Genomic DNA, 17,721 nt, shown 5'->3' on the forward strand with positions numbered 1-17,721 from the left:
TAAAACATTCATTGGGGAGTGTCCAAATATGGCCAGACACTGGGTCGAATAGGCACGCCTAAGAATGGCAGCGTACTACACAATAACTATGATAATAAATGTGTCACTGACACAACATGCGATGTCTATGTGCCTCTTTCTCAACCATGTGTCAGAGCCGCATGGATTTGTGGCGCTCTGTGCACATGATCAGCGCGTATTCAGAACTACGAACAGTCATTTTTAGTTCGGAAATAGTCCGATCATACTTATTCTTTCTCTTGTGGGCTCGTTCGATATGATTTGGTTTGAACCTGTCGCCAATATAGCGTCCTAATAAAAAAACACCACCCAAGCACTCCGTACAAATGGTTAACCAGCGAAGTTGAAACGTGTGGCCCCGGTGTTTAGCAGTGGGTTAATCCCGACGCTGTATTCTCAATTATTGATTACGTGTTTGTGTTTTTAGTGGAACACAAGCGCCAATGGCGGGCGGATGCTACTAACCACGACGCCGAGCTAACTCGAGATATCCAACGCATGCGACAACGGCGAGCCGAGGAGACTGCGTTGCGGGAAGATCAGCGTCAACGTGGCAATGGCGGGAACGCGTTCGCTAACGACGTCACTAACGGCGCTGCCAATAGCACGCGCGCTAGGGTGCGACGTAGAGAATGACGTAACTGACGGCGCAGCCAATGGAGACGTTTAGAGAAACGGTTTTTCGTTTCGCCTAGCCATATACAGCTTTCGCCGTAACACCCGACCTCGAATTGACCAAGCGATGTTGAGTCTTTCTGTCTCGTTTCTCGCCGCTCAGCCAGGTCACGTTGCGGAAGCACGGCGATATTATTTGCACCGCCAATCGACAGACGTCAATGGTGTGCGGAATAAGGCTTGCCTAGTGAACCATACGTCAGTCCTAGGCAATGCACAGACAAGCAGTGGGCGTTGATGAAGACGCATTGATTTGATTACCTTATTTGAGTGAGGCATATTCATTATAGAATATTGGGTAGTAATCGGAATAAACGCAGCAAAGTCCAATTCCCGGAGAACTGCATTGCTCGGGTCGAGTCTAGAATGTAGTGCATGGGAAAAGATGACGTTGCAGAACGCACACTTTGCAGCATGCAAGCAGCATACTTTCGATATTGAGGAGCCTCCTTGTACAAGTGTTTACTGCTGTTTTTTTTTTGTGGATTTCTATTGAGTGTTTTCCAGGAGTATGGAGGGGTGGTCTTTCAAGAAGGAAGCACAGCTCTCTAAACATATCTCCATTTCAAAAACGTTTGTAGTAACCTTGTAAAGGAATCAATGGTCACTGGAGACTTTGAGTCTGTAATTCCTGGTGGGGCTATTTATTTCAGCACCAAATTAGGTGACCGGTGAATCATAGGCTTTGAGCACTCCGGGATATGCAAAAGAAGTCGCAATTAGATGAGTGAGCACTACGTAGATGAATAATAGTACCAGTCGGGAAGACCAACTCAATCACAGCGTCTTTTTTTCTTCCTTTCTTTTTTTTTACTTGTTTCAAAGGCCTTCCGCTTGTCGCCTTCTATGAAGGTCTTACCTGACTCCCTTCGTTAAGCTCTTTGTCGTTCTTGAAACGCTTTCTGATGAGAAATCTATGATGTGTTCTGAAACTCCGCTAATCCAGGTGCCCCATGCGGCATAGAAATTAGAAATAGCAACGGAAAAGTTTCTACCACGTGGACGGCAAAATAGCCACCACGTGGGTAGTGCTATTCGGCATGGGTGTGTGCAAAAGTCGAGAAAGGTGTGTATAAAGGGTAAATTCAGAAACATTTCTTACCTTAGTAAGAAAGCCTTGCTTTCGGTTAGGCCGCCTTATGTCAATTCTAAAACCTTCCGTCCAGAGGCGTTCTTAGTGGATTCTTCCCTGGTGCTCCTTACCATAAGCCTTGAAGCATAAAGGCAGCCTGAAGCTACCTTCATGCATCATTTCCTCGCTTTTTTCAACGAACAAGTGCTTCTCAGCAGTGCCTACCCAAGTGGCACGTGTAAACCGTTTTTTACCTAATAAAAGGGTTCCTTTCGTAAGGACTAGCGAGGGTAGCTTCAGATTACACTTGTTTTCTCCATACAACCTTCGCGGTAAAGAAGAATGAAGGGTGCCTGTCATAATGCTACGAAGTGGTACAAGGAAAGGAAGGTTTAGAAATTTCGTCCTAAGCGTCCTCACATTTTCGCGCGTTTGTAAAAATGAATTAGCCTTGAAATACTTTAGAGACGGCCGAGCTTCCCCCAATAATCATAGAATCAACTTCGTTTTTCTAGTATACACTATAATCGCCCTGCTTGGCTAAAAACAGCTTGATAGGTTCCAGGAGGGATTCTACGAGAATGCGCGAGAGTATTTTGTACCATTGAAGGCCACACAAAAAGGTATACACAAAGTGAACCCGACATACAATACTAATAAAATAAAAATGGAACGAAGTAAAAGAATTTCAGACATACTTTTGTAGTGCGCAACAATGATTATACTTGACATTCAATGTTGGAGGCGCGTGAGCACAGAAAATGAAAAGAAGGAGCGGTGGAAGAAAGGGAAGAAGATAATGATGTTGTTTATGGTCGGCCGACATCAGTCCTGTTATGTCGTCGACAAGCGCAGAGACAACAAGAAGAAAGCGAAAAGGATGCAGAGGATCCCGAAGAAGTCTGTGTCTAACTATGACAATGGAATCAGTACATCAACTGAGTCCACAGTTTCCTAAGCCGAGTGGTGGCCATGGATGCTGTCATGTACAAAGACTTATGTGCGCGTGTCTGGTGCGGCGGACGGCCAGTGACCATAAAAGAAGAAAAAAATGGCGGGATTCGGCGCGAGCTCACCTTACGCGGCACCTCGGCCAACAGCCAATCACGAAGACACATGCGTGCTGGAAGAGGGAGCAGAAGGAGAGAAGAAGGAAGGCGGCGTTCGGAAAAGAAGGAAGGCCGGTGTGCGGTGTAGTCGAAGCAAGGTTGTCGGGCTCCTGGTCCGAACCTCCAGACCTCAAGAGCACCGGGCGGAGAAGCGAGGCTGTCGGACTGTCGGTCCGAGTCTCAAGACTTCGGGAGCGCCGGGCGGAGAAGCGAAGCTGTCGGGCTGCGGGCCCGAGTTTCCTGACTGCAGTGACGATCCGGCCTCTGTCCTACCTCCAGCCTTTGGTGTTCGCGCATCCTGATGACATGGTGCTGAAGGCAAGCCCTTCCTATGCCCCTCCTGCGACTCCTTGGCCGAGCTGCGGACGATCCTCAAGACGCAAGTAGTGTCTTGTCGTCTTATCCTCACGCGACCGACGCCCTGCAACTGACTGGCCGTCGCAACGCCACCCCGTACAGCCGCACCGACGCATGCCAAGTAATTGTGACCGGTCACGAACTTTACTATTCTATATAATTGTTTATTGTGTGAGAACATATAGAAGTGTATGAACATTTGTATTAGTCTTAATATCTTGGTTAGCTAGTATGTGTGTGTGAAAGTTTGTGTTAATTATATGTTCATGTCTTGTTAACAATCGGCTTCGTTGTTTCTTTTCCCCACTGCGAATTAGTCTCAGTGGTGGCCACAATAATTCGAACCATGCAAGTACAAATACACTCCCGGGTAAACAAACCCTCGTTGACTTAGGAAGACCAAATCATCACAAATTGGCGTGATCCAGGAACGTTACCAATGCACGCTCTTCGCAATGCATCGCGGAGACTTCGCGCACGCAGATAAACTGGTGCATTTTCAATGTTCTGCATCACTACGGGCCCTACAATACCGCACAGCAATTTTGCAGCGACAGCCGTTGCCCCCGTCTTTATGGCTAGAGTGTCGTTTCAGTAGGTAAAGCGGCGGCCTTAATAGCCGCCTCGGTGAAAGCACCTTCGGTGAACAGCCATGCCGCAGCGCTGCGTTGCCATTCCCCTAATAGACAAGGAATGGACAGATCATTGTCATGACTGACTTTATGCGTCATTATCGCATCGATTTTATCGAGAATAGCACTGCAGCGCCCCTGGCGGCTGCTCGCCGTATGAATTCCCTCGTGCGTGCGACCGTCTAGAATGTATCCGCTTGTAAGCTTTCGCCTCACTGTCGCCACTCGCGGCAAAAAAGTGCAAAATTTAATGATTCATTCGATGTTCGTTTGTCATGACAAATTTATAGCATTCAAAACGAAAAACCGATACTTTAGAAACAAAATGTTTGTTATTTTATTTGTTGTATTTCAATGTATTCCATTGAGGGAAAGTGTAGCACCGCATGTGCCCTGTTCGCATTCGACGGAGGATAGAAAGATAATGCTCGAAAGAAGAGGCACGCCCTTGACGCGCCCGAGAAAGGCGTGGCAAGCGGCTCACGGCAACTGTGCAGATAGACAGCGGTACAGTGACGGTATTGCTAAATTGCGATAATACGTTGATAACAATACTCGGCGCTGGCGCGTTTTGTTGCGCCGTCCTCTGTGCTTGAAGCGCGGAAGCACTGTGCTGCGCAGGGTGCGCTCATGTTGTTCTACGCGGCTTTATCTCGACATTTCTTTTTGCCTGCTGTTATTGCACGTTCCTTGCTATCTCCGTTCACTGAGTGCCATCGAACAACCTCGAGTAAAACTCGTGCGAACGAGAAACTCGGCGCATCCTGCATAGCACCCCAGTGCCAATGATGACAGGAACGCGTCATGAAGAACCCCGTTACCATCGGCTCTCTCCGTCATGTTTTCTTCCTCTCTCTTTTCTCTCTCTTTTTTTCCGTATTCTTTCTACCTGAAGGTATAAAGAGAGAGTTGCGAGAATTTTCTGTATCTATTGAAAAAGGTCGGTCCATTGATCGAAACTGGGGTGCTATGCAGGATGCGCCGAGTTTGGCGAAACTCGGGATCTTCACGAGCTCTAGCGACGCCCCAAGATGAAAGAACTAATGGTAACACGACAAAGTTTGTCCGTTGGCACGCCTCCAGTTTCATTGGTTTATCTAGATTAACTCTGGGTGGCTATCATCTCTTGGGCGTTGCCATATGGGCGGTCGACAAACTGGGGCTCACGTGATCATACGGTCGGTGCATGATCGTACCTTCTTTCACTTGTTTGTCGTTCCACCGAGTGAATTACAGGCACAAGCAAGTTATAATATAAATACATTTAGTCCAACAATATTAGTACCATTAACGTGGGTTATAAGCATTTTAAAGTTTACAAGGTGTACACTGAATGTGTATTAGACTAACTTGCCGTTTAATACGGTTCGCGTTATACCACGAGGGGACGCTCGCCCTCCTCTTTCTTCTGGATTGGATTGGCGCGGCTCGCTACGTGCTTGCGCTACCATTTCCTAGCACAGATTGGTGTGCGCTTGGTTTTCGCATTGGACTTTCAACAGATCTCTCGTTGCTCGCGCTAAAGTAAGGTTGCGAGACGAATGAGCGTCGGCTAACGCAGAAGTGGTTTTCCGCGCGCTTACCGTGTATACGCACTCGGGAACGCCGGAAAGCGCTCATACAAGGGTCAGAAAGCTACGCTTTATTTTCTTTTACTGTGTGATGCACCTTCATACTGGCTAGCGCCGAGCGATGGCTCCGAACAACCGCAGGAAAGAGCCTTCATAATGAGTAACCCGAGCGATCAGTGGCTGGTAACAAACGCAAGAAAGGGTCTTTGCAGCGTACCTGGCCGTTAATTGACTACCACCACATCTATGCCAGGAAGGACTCCAGCAGCGGTGCAGTTCCCCTGTAACCACCGCTGACGAGGTGGCGATTCACTTTTTGGCAATAGATTTCTTTTTTGTTTGCGTTTGAACGCCCGTGATGGGGCCCACAATCTTCACGCTGTGGTTTACTGTCTCCCAGTGCAGATTAAGGCTCGCTTCGTTAGCATCCACTAAATTTGGAATACAGTTCTATGCGGCCCATTCATCACTGTGAATAATAGCCCCCGGTTGAACATTGGCTGCAATAATGGCTGCGTCTCGTCCAACCTTGAAAAGTCGCAGCACTCCTGTGGTAGCGCAGACCATGCCGAAGACCCATGGTGCATGATCTTTTAACATAGCCGTAATTTTGGTGTCTCGGTGGAACGTTGTCGCCCTTCATCAGGCGGCCTCGATTGTACTTTCGCTTGCCGCGAAGAAGGCACTCGCCAATTTGCACTATCTTCCCGGGGCCCACGAGTGGAGGTCGCGCCAGCAGCTCGTCCGTACGGGCGTAGTTCTTCCAGTGGCGATGGCGTGCTTCGATAAAGGAAACGAGTCACTAGTCATCTCCTTCAACAGCCACACGTCTACGCTATTGCTCACGCAGTACGTGAGCCAAATGACTTGCCGCCTAAAGAGGTGGACGTGCGGACGGCCGAGGCGGTCCGTGTTAGCGAAGTAACTTCTTTCGCCTCTTCGCCCGTACAGTGCAGCGGTACCGTGTAACTGCAAAAACTGCTTTCGGCACCTTGTTGCAGCGGAAGTCAGCCTGGCGTCCATTGTGAGTCTTCCTGTAAAATGTGACCACCACTACAATGGGACCAACCAACCGCAGCTTGGTTGGTCCCATTGTCTTCGCGATGTACGACTTCGCGATGTACGAGTTTGGCACGAGTTCGTCTGTCAATCAAAACCATAGGCACGCCCCGCGCGAGGCATGTAACTCACCCCGGTTGGACCACTCCCAACTTATTTTTCGGCAACAGCGACGTGGTGCGGAACTGAGAGGCATTAACAATCTTGACCAGCGAAATAAAACACGCACAACGCACTGTCATTTGTGATGTACTGAGCACCACTATCGCTGGCTTATACATATATCTTCTCGGGCTGTGACGGCCCCACAACCTGGTTTCATTGCCTGCATTGTGGTGGCGTAGCACACAGCAAATAATTATCGGCACGTCAGTGTAGCTATTTGCAAGGTGTCGATGCGCCGTGGTGGACGACGATGCTGAGGAGTGCGTAGTGTTTTCCAATGACAACGTATCGCAGCTGTCATTTGAGATGACTGCTCTGTCATCGGCTGTTTCGGAGCGGCAGTGTCGCTAACACGGTCAGCGCCGGGCATCGCTGGCTTTTCTAGATTCATTACGATGGCATTTCTTCATCAGAAGCGCTGCACACTAGACAGCTGCAACACCTTCCTGCGTTCGAAGTCTCACTTCATAACTGCACACTAGAGCCCTCACCTGCCAAAATGCGATTGTTGCGGTGTCGTTACGATATCCATCTGCGATCGCTGTTAGCTCCAGCAGAAACAATCCGCAAGCACTTTGGAATGCACAACACACTCAAAATACTGCGTATATGAGCACAGAGGCACCTTCACTGGGCAAGCGATGAAAATCAATTGTGGCGCTGGGCAGCACGCTCTTCTTCACAGTGGATCACGGAGGCTTCGCGCACAGAAATAAACTGGTACCGTACAGCCATTTTGCAGCGACAGCCGTTGCTCCCCTCTCTATGGCCAGAGTCTCGTTTTTCGTTGGTGAAGCGGTGGCTTTAATAGCCTCAGTGAAGCGCCTGCGGTGAACAGCCATGCCGTGGCGATGCGTTAGACAGGGAATGGTCAGGGAATGGTCAGATCACTGTCATGACTGATTTAATCAAGAATAGCACTGCAGCGCCCCTGGCGACTGCTCACCGTATGAACTCCCTCGTGCGTGCGACCCCCTTGAATGTACGGTATCCGCTTGAAGCTGTCACCTCACTGTCGCCACTCGCGGCAAAAAAAAGTGCAAAATCTAATAAATCGCTCGATCTCCGTTTGTCATCAGAAATTCATAGCATTCAAAACGAAAAACCGATACTTTAGGAAATAAATTGTTCGTTATTTTATTTGTTGCATTTTAAAGTATTCTATTGAAGGAAAGTGTAGGTGTAAGAATTCGCCGCATGTGCCATGTTCGCATTCGACGGAGGATAGAAAGATAATGCCCGAAAGAGGAGGCACGCCCTTGACGCGCCTGAGAAAGGCGTGGCAAGCGGCTCACGGCAAGTGTGCAGATAGACAGCGGGACAGTCACGGTGTTGCTAAATTGCGATAATACGTTGATAACAATACGCGGCGCTGGCGCGTTTCGTTGCGCAGTCTTCTATGCTTGAAACGCCGCGCAGGGTGCGCTCATGTTGTCATACACGGCTTTATCTCGACATTTCTTTTGGCCGGTTGTTTTTGCGCTTTCCTTGCTATCTCCGTTCACTGACTGCCATCGACCAAACTCGCGTAAAACTCGTGCGAACGAGAAACTCGGCGCATCTTGCGTAGCACCCCTGTTGAGTAAATAAGCTTAAGATATCCGCGCAAGTTGTGCTTCTCATTTTTCTAAATACGTTTGGCCCATTGAAAAATGCAGTGACTACTATATATATATATATATATATATATATATATATATATATATATATATTGCACAGTATTCACTTGAGGACTGACCAACCCTGAGAACTCTGAAAAGACGCTGCGAAAGTACGATGAAAATAAAAGATAAGTAATAATGTAATTTCACCGCACCTAAGGACGTAGTGTGCTCTGGTGCATTAATTGCCAAATGGACATGCAAATTTGTCTCGGTAGCTTAATCTCAAGGAACATTACTAGGTGGTCCCGCACTTCAAGAATGAATTGGTGAGTACTTAAAAAAACTGCCTTAGCGCCCGCGTCTGAGCCTTCTAAAAGCCCAGAACGCACTCATATTGACAGTTGTGTATATTATTCATATCGTGTGAATACTGTAGTCATTCATGTCAATTCTGAGGTTTTACGCGCCAAAACCACGACATGATTATAAGGCACGCCGCAGTGGGTGACTCCGGATTAATTTTGGCCACCTGGAACTAATTACAGTGCACCCAATGCACGGTATACGGGCGTGATTTTTTTTTTTTTTGCATTCCACCCCCATCAAAATGCGGCCCCAGCGGCCGTGATTCGATTCCACACCTCCGGGTTTATCAGCGCAATTAACGCCAAAGCCACTATGCCACCAAGGCATATGTGTTTACGTCTTACGTCTTTCTTTCGTGTTGTCCTGTAAGAACAGGAACAGCGACGTGAGTCTGCAATAAAGGAAAGCGAAAGCAAAGCGACGGGAACTTGCCCACTTCGGCAGCCAACGAGGCCCAATGAATACGTCATTCTTGCGCTGGAGTTTTGATCATCAAATCAAATCACATCAAATCATTTATCATGATACTCTAGTCTCACTTCTTCTGGTTTACATTCTTAGTGCACGTAACGGCCTAAGTGGAACTCATTCAGCTTAATTAGTTTATGCATGACAGGCCAGTGTTCACAGGCAAGTTAGTTGCTCTAATTCGACATTTTATTGCCCCTCGAATAATAGTGAAGACAAGCACTTGAATTGTTGCTGCGATAACGAACTGTGTACACGCGTTATGACGCTCGCTGAACTGCTTATCAATATTATGATTTTATGTGTCTCCATGCGCTGCGGGAAACAGCTAAATTCTGAAATTTGTTGGCTCCTCTTGATTAGGTAATCTATGACAGGAATAATAGTACATCCCCGCAATGGGACTTAACCCTGCTCACGGCGATGCGCCTCCTTGCCTCAGGTGCGGCTTCTCACGCAGGTTTTCCATGGTACGCAGAGCACGCAAATGCTTTTCTATCTGCAATCCTGCCTCGTAACTGAGATAAACAGTTCATAGAGGCACTAGGTCCTGTGTAAGTGCCCTTTTACGTTTTTCGTGGTATCCTGTAAGGAAAGAAACTGTGACGGCGGTCTGCAATAAAGGAAAGCGAAACCAAAGTGATGGAAACTTTCCTACTTCGGCAGCCAACTAGGCCCAATCAGTACGCTATTCTTGCGCGGGACCCCCCTGATGCAGCTGAATTCATTACATTATTCGGTGTCCCCAGTTCTCATACATGCCAAATAACACGCCATCAAAACTATTTTCTTGAAACTATCACCTTGTGCCACGGAATCGGTGCGTCCTTTGCTCAAGAAGCGAGTTTTTCGCCACACCTTGCAGAGCCACTTTCCAGAATCGTCTATAGCACACTTGAGCATTCCCAACCCGCTAGGTCTAAACGGCACCTAAACCACTGCCGATAAGTACAAAAACGACGAAAATAATCGCATGGTCCTCTGTGTGCTTCCCCGGTCCCTCTTCACACTTCGTGGAGCCAAAAGAATCATACACGTGACGTCACTAAGGTAAAATATTTCAATTGGTCCATTTACGAAGGACATCAGCTCTTATGGGCAAGCACTCTAGCAGAGCTCTTAATGGCTAGCACGCCTTTTCCATGCAGTTGCATACGTCTATTCTTCTTCATTGTCTCGTTCGCCTGTCGTGTGCAGTCAACTGATATATTCTTGTATAGCCTGTTTCGCACTGCGCATAAACCGGGAACAGTGTGTAGCCGAAATTCGCGGAGTACTGATTCGCGGAACGATGCATTTAAGAGCGCACACAATGACAACCAGTGGTATACAACTCGACATAGATCTGTTTTCAACTCCGCGATTCCCAAACATTTACCTGCAAAATGTATTGTATGACTTTGTATCTTTCGCGAGAAGGGTCGCACTTTTCTTATTGTTCTCATCATAGAGCAATGCTTAAGACCACACGGACGTATTTTTATAGCTACAGCGCACCGACCCAGAGTGCGCCAAATCCACGAGCGTGCTTCGCCATCTCTATGCAAACGTACCGCTCGCGTCAGTATTCTATGATTAAATATAGCCCTCACTCCAAGACGATTTTTCCTGGTTCCTGTGCAATGTTCTTTCTTTCTTTTGGGCTGTTTGCCTTTCGTGTACCGCATGTGCGCCGGCGAAATGCGATGCGTTCTCTGAAACGTTGCATGAAAGGAGTATTGTTCTGCGCGTTGTATTTTTGAGCGCACCCCTGAGGTCAATGGAACGTGCGGCACTAATTATCTTTGAATTCTTCAGACAAACATCACATTGTAGGCACGGCTCGTCTCGTCCATTTCTTTCTTGTTGTGCGCTCTCTATCTTTGTGCTGTTTGCCATGCCCATATGTGACATTTGAATTACAAGCAGAATTGCTTACTCGCTAACTACTCCCAGAGGGGGCTACACTGTCAGACGCATCTTCCGTTCCAGTCACATTGTTCCCACAAAGCATTAAAGCACCCTATCCCAGTGGTTGAACCGAAAAAGCATGATGGGTGCCTCTTAGTGTACATTAACACCTCCAAAAATGTATTATTGATGTAAGCACGGGAAAAACCACAAGGTGCACATTTTCAGCATGTGAGGAGAAAAGTATCATGCTTTATTATTCGCTTATTGACAACAAACCAGAAGATGAGCACTTCAAAGCGACGTCTGTCAATTCTGAGAACTTCTGCCGATGAATGTGCGACAAAGCTTTTCATTTAACGTGACCACAAACGTGCATTGCGGGAGTCGTGTCTCATTGTGCAAGGTTTATATTTAATGAATCATTCGAGCGATCCTATACGATTCATGCCATATGTTACGATTCCGCTTTGCAAGTGGCAATGTCTGATGCCGCATCACGTGACGAGTACATTGTACCACTTGGACAGATTCGAAGCTCAAAGAGAAAAGCGAGATTCTGTTCCATCTCAGAGCACCTTGAGCATGAAAATATAGAAAGAGACATCCTATAGTATCCTTCCTCAAGACAAGTCGAGTGAGTTCAAAGTCGCTAAAAAAGGTTTCAGAGCGACTGAACTTGACAGAACCGTCAAAATGTCTTATCCTGTGAAAAACTATAATGCTTTAAATGAGTATGAGTAGGGTGAGTAGCCAATATTATGATGGTAATGTTTTGATGAGCTGAGTGCGCTCTTTTTTCGCCTCGGCTTTCGCTGCACGAATCTTCTATTCTACGGCGTTTTGCCTTGCACCGACGTGCTGCGTAATTTACTTGGACGTGAATCTCAATATGACATGAATAAGCCACTCTATAGCAAAGACAGCGATTGAGATAAGTTGCAACATGCAGTAGTGCTTAATGAACTGCTGCAACTCAATTCTGACCTCGACTGGCAACCTGGGGTCGTAGTCGCAATGGGGTTCAATTCTACTGCCCAAAGACGCTTCCCGCACAGCGAAGAAAAATTTTCTAAGAGCTGGCAAAAACGGATACCCATGTCGAACGGGAATGCCACTCAGCACCGTTGTGAAAGGCTCTGAAAATGGCCGAACGCCTCTAGCCACTTCCTCGACTGTGCAGCGAGGCTGAAGCGGAGAGTAGCACACACGGTCATGTCTCCCAGCGCGTAAAATGCACTCCAGCGGCGTCTTTGCCACAAGTTCTTCGCCGGAGTGACGCCGGTACGCAGCGGCGAGTTTCCCGAGAAAAGATCTGGAGGAGTTCCGCGTGGTGTGTTCCAAGATTGACTTTGTCGATGATCCTGTGACGACGCACGGCGCAACGGTACGTCTATCCAAGGCGTCCTCGAGTTCTTCCAGTGTATCCAACTGATTTGCAGGTCCCGTAACCGTGACCAACGCGGTCATTTCGCTTCGGATGTAGGCAGACATGGACAGGATGCATACGAACCAGAAGAGGTACATCAGCCGACGGATCCTTCTGTGTCCCTGGTGCTCCGACTCCGGCAGTGAAGTTGCGAGTAGCGCCGCCAGAAGAAACATTGCTTCACGAGTGAAGTTAACGGCCAGGTTGCTCAATGAGCGAGTTCTTGTGAGAGATGCCAGTGCTAGTGCACAAACAACCATGCAGGTTAGGGTTAGAGAGACGCCCACGGTGGAGTACGAGAAGACATCGAACACCGAAATTGTTCGAGTATTGTTGGCTCTGGCATAGAATGTGTCGTACGCAACTTCCACATCTCCGTATGAAATCAGAGTAATAGAATTGCCTTCGAGGTTCGTCGTCATTACAATAATGTCTATTTCCCCGTCTATCAGTGCGGAGAAGAACGTTGATTTCCTGTAGAACAGACGGTATGAGAGTGACAAGTTCTTGTGCTCCAGGAGTTGGAGAAGCTGTTTGTAGCGCACGGCGTGGCATAATGAAGGGTTATGTGCAAACGATCTTGCCTTTCGATAACTGGAAAGGTACAGGCAACCGAGTCGTAGCACATTACCGGAAAAATGTTCTTGCTGTTCACTCCATGGCCGTTTTGACAAGGGGATCAGTTTCGGAAACTCCTCTGCCGTGAGGGAAACGGGCCGCCTTTGTGAGTAAGAGTAGATCAGGGCGTTGGTCAGAACATTACCTGAACAACCTAGCACTGACAACCTTACAGGAGGGGAAATTTTCTTGTAGCCCTCTCTTTCCTCTTGCATTTTGTGGATGTCGCGGATGAGAATCCAGTGCACAGAGGCGTAATAGAGATATCTAGATTGAATGATTCTCCCAAAGAGTTTCAATCCTATCTGGAGATCAGGTACAATTGATACGGTCACCTTTCTGTGCTGTGCATTCGTTTCCAGGAAAGACTTGAATCTTTCATCGAAGAACCACCATGTGGTCTTCTTGGAGTGTAGAAGATTTGATCGCGCATCTGGTAATCGCTTCGGATGAGGACTGAAGTACACCAGTGCAACTTCCATTTCACTCGGTGCCAATCTTTGAACGACGTCCAGTAGTTTATGGCATGTATTGCAGTGCACGTTGTCAGCGTTCAACAGGGCATAAAGATAGAAGGCATAAATTGCAACGGTGGAACAGAAGAGACCGAGCATCGAAGTTCGCGCCATGTCTTTCTGATGAGCGCGTAGCGACTTACTGCGACTGTGTGCGCGGCTTCTAAGAGTCCTCAAAAATTGGACTGTTTTATGAGTAAGGGAAAAATGTCTCCTCCGCCCCCACACAATATCTCATGACCTCCTCCAACTGTTGTTGTACAATTATCGACATAAAAATGTCTTGCAGTAAAAGAGGAAAGGGTGGCTTTGCTCACTCCACCTACCTTCCATGCCCCAATCTTACCGCTGACAATCGATCCAAATGTTCTACAGCGGTCAACTAAGCCTTTTGGAGTTCGTAAGACGTGCGATACCTGGGTGAATGTACGCGAGGCGTGTTTCATTAAGACGTCGCGTATACAATCATTGTCGGGCTGCAGTTGGTGGTAGCCGTGTTGACAGCTTAAGAACTTACTATTCAAGAGTACATTGAACTCTTTTTCAGGTAACTTCTGCAAAAGAAAACAATTATCTTATATCCTATAAAACACCGAACTGCTGCTTATTCAAACAGTAGGTTCTTTTATCTGTCAACAAGACAGAATGATGACAATCGTAGAATTCTGTTTCGATTAGTCGACGAGGTAACCAAAAAATAAGATCGCAAGCCATTCATCTATAACAGCACTGCGACTAGAGCCACGAGCAGTTAGATGGCTTACAAGTGAGAATAGATGGTCCGCTGCACTCCACCCACTTGTCATGCCCCAATATTACCACAGACAATTGATTCAAATGTTCTACAGCGGTCGACTAAGCCTTTAGGAGTTTGTAAGACATACTATCTGGGTCAATGCACGCCATGCGCGTTTCAATAGGACGTCAGTTATACAATCATTGTCAGGCTGCAGCTGACGGTAGTCGTGTTGACAGTTAATAACGTATTAATCAATATAGTACATTGAACTCTCTGTCAAGTAACTACAGCAAGAGAAAACAACTCTTTTATATCCTAGAAAACACTGAACTGCAGCTTATTAAAACAGCCGGCTCTTTTATCTCTCAACAGGACAGAAGGATGCCGACGCTAGAATTCTGTTTCAATTAGTCGACGAGGTAAACAAAAAAAATGATATCGCAAACCATTGATCTATAAATTCACTGTGAGTGGAGTCACGAAAAGTTAGATGTTTACGAGTGAGAGTAGATGGAGCAATCAATACGCCGGAGGGGCTCAGCCAACCAGCCGAACATAAACTGCACAACACGAGTAATTGAATACCTGTGTCCTTTCCACGCCGATCCCTTTTTGTCAACACATGCACAGAGAGCGAAACATTGAGGATCCACCCAACTGTATAGTGTATTCTTCTACTGTCATCTAAGCTTTTCTTAGATACACCCTCACTTGGCTGCCGTGATAGCAAAACATAATCTCGCAGTCACCTGAGAGTGTGTTCGCCTTCTCAATAAAAACTCCAAGCATTAAACTGGAGAATAAAAATCACAGTCGTGCCATAAGGGCAATTTTGCCGTTTTACCATAACCACACTTTTTCCACAGTTTTCTGACACTGCGGTGAATGAGTTAGCAACATGTTGAAATATTACACGAAGTGTGAGGCTCGTAGTTCGTACTTGCAGTATGAATTGCAGTAAACGTATGCTAATTAAACACGTGTGGTGTGGCGTGTGTAGGCACATAAACAGAGAAAACTCGATGACCGCAAGCAGCATCGGATAGAATTATTATCGACCAAAAATGTTTACGGACCAAGGGATCTCACAATAAGCCAAATATCTCCGCAGCCTCAAAACGCAGCCTGGTATTTCCATTTCCAGTCTCTACTGGTATATGCGAGCAATATTGTGATGTACGGTTTTACTAGCTACTTTTAAAAGCCGCTCGGATATTTAGCGTTTTCTGAGATCCCGTTGTCCGTAAACTTTTTTGGTCGATAGTAGACGGTCGTGTCGGCGTTGTCGCCTTGTGTTGACCTCGCGTTCCCTTACTGCGGCATGCTCATGGCGTGCATGATGTGTGCGTATGGGCTTCGCGCTTTTGAACTGCAGTATTTTGTCGACGCTGTCGCTTAGTCTCGGCCTCATAAGGGTGCCTCGATGTCCTCCTCCCACGCCGCTCCTTGCAGTGTGGCGACGACCTCGTCGTCTGCTACAGCGTTCGCCGTGTCAGTGCCCAATCCTCAGCCGCGCACGGTTGGCGCGCGGTTGTAAAAATGTTTTCCAGTGAAATAAAAGCATTTGACGCATGAAATAACTTCACGTCAAGAGTTAGCAGTCAAGGGTGTTCATTTCTGGTCATTTTACTACTTTATATAACTGTTTTTCTTTGCATCATAGTGATTTCTGACACTGCATGGTCCTTTTACTACCTTATCCCGCGATGGGACGTCTTTGGTTAGGTATTGTTACTCACTGAGGGTTCAAACCTTTTTAAAAGAACGCTACGCTTAAATACTCGGAATTTGATGCCGCAAATGATTTTACTATGCTAATTAGTGTAACGAAAAAGAAACTAGAAATTATAGGGTTTTACTAAAACCACGAACTGATTATAAGCACGCCCTATTAGGGACATCAGGTTTAATTCCCACCGCCTAGGGTTCTTTACCACGCACAATGCAACAGCGTTTTTACATTTCGCTCCAATTAAATTCCGCCGGTAGCAACCGGGATCGGACCTGCGTCCTGAGCAGCGCAGCGCGTAATCACTGAACTAAGGCGACGGGTTCGTGTCTGGAAGACGGTAATAGTTTTCAAATATTTTGGAGAAAGTAAATATACAACCGACAGAGCGCAAGTTATTTGGGGGCGGACTTGCCACATTGCACGATTTATTTTAATGTATATGATCAGTATATGATCACGTAAAAAGACATAATTGGAACCGTCGTTTGATATTTTTCCAAGGACGTGGTTTTATATTTCTTTGCAGGGCTTGTATATGGTGTTCGTTTGAAAACTTGACACTCTTTCCAAAAGTTGCTTCCAATCTGTTTTCGAGCTTATGAACTTTCTTTTTCAAGTCCTCGTGTACTTCTTGAAGTTGCGTGTGTTTTCTTGTGATGAGCGCTAGCTTTATGCTCAACTCATCACAGGTTCTGCAAACATAGTGGGGGTCGCAGCTTTGCGGAGTGGACGTTTTGGGGCCATGGTATGATTCAAACAAAGTTGTGCCCTCGTCTAGAATATCATTGCTGACACTCTATGACGGTTGTTCTAGGTCTCCTCCTGAAGGCACAACAGTGGTAGCAGAAGAGTCGGTCTGTTGATCCAGTGGGTTGGCTAATTCAGAAACGGAAGATGGTAGGTTAGGCGCAGGTCTTTCCTTGAGTAGTCTACGGTGTTGAAGCGAAGCTGCAATAATAGGAAATAAAAGGTGCGAAAAACGTGACAAAGCGTAATGACAAAATATCTTCATGTGTATTATCAATCATTATGCAATAATGGTGTTGCTATTTGCAGGTTGTATATGTAATGCTGAGCTATTCAGAGACCAGAGGCGTTGCAAGGAGGGGGGGGGGAGGCTGATGCCCCCCCCCCCCCGAAATTTTTCGTGCTGTCATGCACGGCCGACCAAAACAACCACCGGCGCCGGGACTCATTCTGGATTTTGTCTACAATGTCTTTTTCACGCTTGCAAAGACATCTCGGCACGAAAGTTTCGAACTCAGGCTGCATTTCTCGGCAACGCCCATTGCACCTGGAGTCACGTAACGCAAGGAGCCCCATCCGAGCACAAAGTTTCGAGGGCTTTTCGATAGCGAAGCGGACGCGTCGCGGCATCTCGCAGCGGCCGCGGACTCTACGAAGTGTATGAATTTCAATTCCGAAATTTTATGGGTATAAACTTCTCATAAACTTTTAACGCGAAAGGTGCACAGACATTTCCAAAGGCGTGCTTTGGAAGATTTTCAATTCTGCAACTTTATGGGGTTAATGCTTCTATAAACTTGGGCCAACATACGTGCACTGGAGCCCTCGTGTCCAAGCCGTTCCAGAAATGAAAGCACGCGCTCGCAATCTTCTACACACACGAAAGTACTAAATATCACCGTGACTGTCAGCTTCTAATTTTCTCCCAAACATTTCCAGGAAGCGCGCCCAA

The sequence above is a fragment of the Dermacentor silvarum genome, chromosome 3 (genome assembly GCF_013339745.2).
Source record: "Dermacentor silvarum isolate Dsil-2018 chromosome 3, BIME_Dsil_1.4, whole genome shotgun sequence".
NCBI classification, from domain to species: domain Eukaryota; kingdom Metazoa; phylum Arthropoda; class Arachnida; order Ixodida; family Ixodidae; genus Dermacentor; species Dermacentor silvarum.